This window comes from Morone saxatilis, unplaced genomic scaffold, assembly GCF_004916995.1.
Source record: "Morone saxatilis isolate NCDOM2014 unplaced genomic scaffold, NCSU_SB_2.0 Contig12, whole genome shotgun sequence".
In the NCBI taxonomy this organism is placed as follows: Eukaryota; Metazoa; Chordata; class Actinopteri; family Moronidae; genus Morone; species Morone saxatilis.
In genome coordinates this window covers 24,788,532-24,792,239 of record NW_023339674.1, presented here as the reverse complement: position 1 = coordinate 24,792,239, position 3,708 = coordinate 24,788,532, and positions in this window count along the sequence as shown.

Sequence of the window (3,708 nt, the reverse complement as noted above, 5' to 3'; positions counted from 1 at the left end):
GGTAGATATATGTTTTCACAACCATAAAACGGAGGAACTACAACTGGGGTGCTGATCAATGAAAAAGAGCACAATAGCACACTGCAGTCATTTTTTAACCAGGTAAAAAAAATAAACGACTGAAACAGGGGACACTTGAACCCTAACCCATTGTAGAGGATCTAAAAGTGTCATAATTGCAGTTTAATATCGTCTGAATGTGAAAATGAAATCAACATCTTTATCTCATAGTCTCATAGTTGGTAAAAAAAAAGGTTTTATTTTTGAACCAATTTGGTTCGTCTTTTCACTGGTGACCACAGTGAAATGCCTGTATACAGTGAATGCCTTTTCAACTGGAAAATGTTCACTGGGTAACAGCAGAAGAATCAAATCAAAATAAATAATTCCAGGAGAGGATGTCATGATGATGTACATGAGGAAGCAAGCCAAGTCTTAATGTTTGCCATTAGTGAAACAATTTTCAATTTTTATTTTCCATGAGGGTCTGAGGTCATCCAGAGAGAGTAAAAGGACATGGGTCAAAATTATGTTGACAAAAAAAGAGTTCAAATCTGCTGGCACCCAGTCACATATAATAAAACAGAATGAGTGAAAAAAATAACAAGTTGTTCCCTCCAGTAGTTTCTCTTCTAATTTCACATTTTGTAAAACATTTTTACAGTTTCAAACTTGTGAGAACAAAACACCAGTTAGAGCTTCAAGACCACTGGATCAAAAACGACTATTAATCATTATGTTTTATTCCCTTTACCTTTTTCTATGTTATGTAGCTTCGCTGGGTTGAACTGTCAATATCTCTGTCCTTTGCCACATATCTGATCTGATGGATTTTCTACATCAATGGCTGCTTTCTCCATTTGTTCAAGGGGTGTTGAGCTCTGTTGGTTCTTCTCTTTTAGGTTCTTAGAATGATTGCTTTTCTGCCATATCTTTGATAACCAACCCACTTTTGTAATACTTCACTAAAAATACCATTTTGTGCTTCAGAGATGTCACTTCACCGCACTGCCTAATAGGGAAGTAGGTGGCTCACTTTGCCCCATAGCCACTATTTTGGAAAAAAATTCTCTAGCTTAGCATTTCAGGTGAATCTTTAGCTAAACAATTCTCATGGTTTTATACGTTGGCATATCACCAACATTTGTAATACACTTTTTCAGACCTGTATCAATTTGCTTTGACAAGAAAAAAAATAAATGGGTTTTTTTGTTTAAAAAAGTACTTCCCACTTCTCCAATGTGCTCCTCTCCATCACAGCCATACAGAAATGATGGATGCTTCCAGAATTTATGATCACATGACAGAAAATATGCACATTTCAATTTACTCACTGGCTCATTTTACCCGACTCTCCCCTACCTACTTCACTAGGATTATTCCCTAGAGCAACCACATTCAGCTGCAGATCACCACCATTTTTCTAGACTCTTATAGGATAGGGTGCCTCAGAACAGCATGAGGGTCTGGTAGAGCTCTTTTTTTGGGTAGTGCATTGAGAGCCATCGGCACTTCATTTTTTAATGCTAACATTGCTTGGCATTGCAGTGACATGCCATTGTAAGCCTAATGCACTGACAAAAACATAAAAATAAATTGTTCTTCTGTTTTTCTGGGTTAAAAAGATTATCTAAAAAAAATCTGCTCTATTCCTTTAATATATAGAAATATACCTCTAGCTCTCAGCCCCACAGAACATAACTCAAATCCCATAAACAGCCTCTAGCATGTTCCAGTGGGCTCACCGGCCCTCTAAACCTGATCCAAAGCCCCTAACACTGGGTCTCCAGCCCTGAGACAGCCACCAGCAAGCTCCAGTGGGGCTCTATCCTACTGGTACTCCACACCTTCACATCGAGGGATGTGTGGACATGGGAGGACTCAGCTGTGGGTACAGGCCCCACCAATCTTCCACACCAACTTTTCCTATAATTCTGAGAAAATTATCATGTTTTTCAGAAAAACAGGGCATACATTTTTATTTTCATATGAATGAGTTAGGGTTAGACTTCCGAATACCTGTCTGTAAAGCATTAGTAAAGGATGTATTAAATACCACGTAGTTATCACTAACTTAAATCTTTACAAATGTAATGTTGACATACAGTATATATTATTATGTTATTTGTGGTATTTTAAGTTTTTTTGACATGCCACTACATGTACTCTGTAATCAAAAGCGGGGATGATGGGCTATTATGAATCAAACATGTCACCCGATACTCACTGATGCACTCAATTAAAGATTACAGTGAGTTATATATGTATATGTACAGCAAATAGAAAATATCATCAGTGGGAAGTGGTGATAACCTGTTGTCCACCTTTACCTTCAACATGTTGTTTATAGAGCCAGATTCTGAATATATATGTTATATATCATATACTGTATATGTGTATAAGAAGGTGGAGTTTTCCTTTATGTCTGTTGAATGAAGCTGTGGTGATCGAGCTTAGGTGATATCTAGACACTGATCTGTGTTTGTGTTGCAGTGCTTAATACAATTATGTTGAATAACCCAAAGAGGGAGCTGATATTAAAGGTCAAAATTACTAACTTAAATGTAATATCCCAACCGTGATATATCAAATACCACATGACAGGTATTTGGGAACTGCATCATCCTCAATAGTGTGCTGGCTCTAACAAAGGTCCCGCTATGCATACCACAATTGGATGGACTGAACCTTCTCTAGTGAGGAACAATCATTAAAGTAAATCGCTGTTCATTCATGGAAAAGTTATTCATTTCTGATACTGAAAAAAAGCAGTCATAATATGTGATGAAAATAACTTAACAGGAGAGGTTCATGACAAGTACACCTCAGCCTGTGAAAACATTGTAGAATGTCTTCTGCAGCTTTACAGAGAAGGTCTGAGTCTGAGAAAATAGCTCTAAAGATGTCATTCAGTTAGTCATAGAGTTATTCAACGTGCAAATTTATAGCAAAGACTGTTTTAAAAGCTGCGGCCATCTAAAAGACTTCAAGAGTCTAACAAAAGACTTTATGGCAATTGTGGGATCTGGTCTCCAGTTAGGATATCTTATCCAACACATTGAGTGAATTTAAATACACACCATTATCCCAGTCTGAAAGCTGCAGTAAGTAAAAATAACTTTTTCTCATATTTTCTAAAAACTTTCCTGGTGGATTCCAGACATGTTGGCTGTCACCATTCCAGACAAAAAAATGATTTCATAAAATGGACCAACTGCAGCTTATGCTGGTTTTGATGTTATAATGGATATGACGTTTACGTGGAACATGAGAACCCTGGTTATTCATATACATTTTCTGATCATCTGTGTGTAGTTGTGTCTTGATTCCTGACCACTATGTTCAGCCATTATGTTTTTTTTTTTTTAGCATGCTGATTAATTAGATTAGATATTTACAGTTTTACTTACAGTACCTAGAATCTCATTATTTTTAGTTACTTTAATATTTAGATGCTAGGCTCTCTTATACTAATGCTCCATCTTCAAGGGTCGATATTGCACTTTCCACTCCATGACTATAGCTAGCGATGGCCCTGCATATTGAGATAAGACATTCAACACTAACGATGAGCTTATACAACATTATGCATTCATTCAACCCAACAGCATGAGAAGTGGTTAAAATTAGCTCTTACCATGACCAGTCACAACATTGAAATATAATATTAAAATCCTTAAAAAATAATCTACTCCTTCTACCTCATTA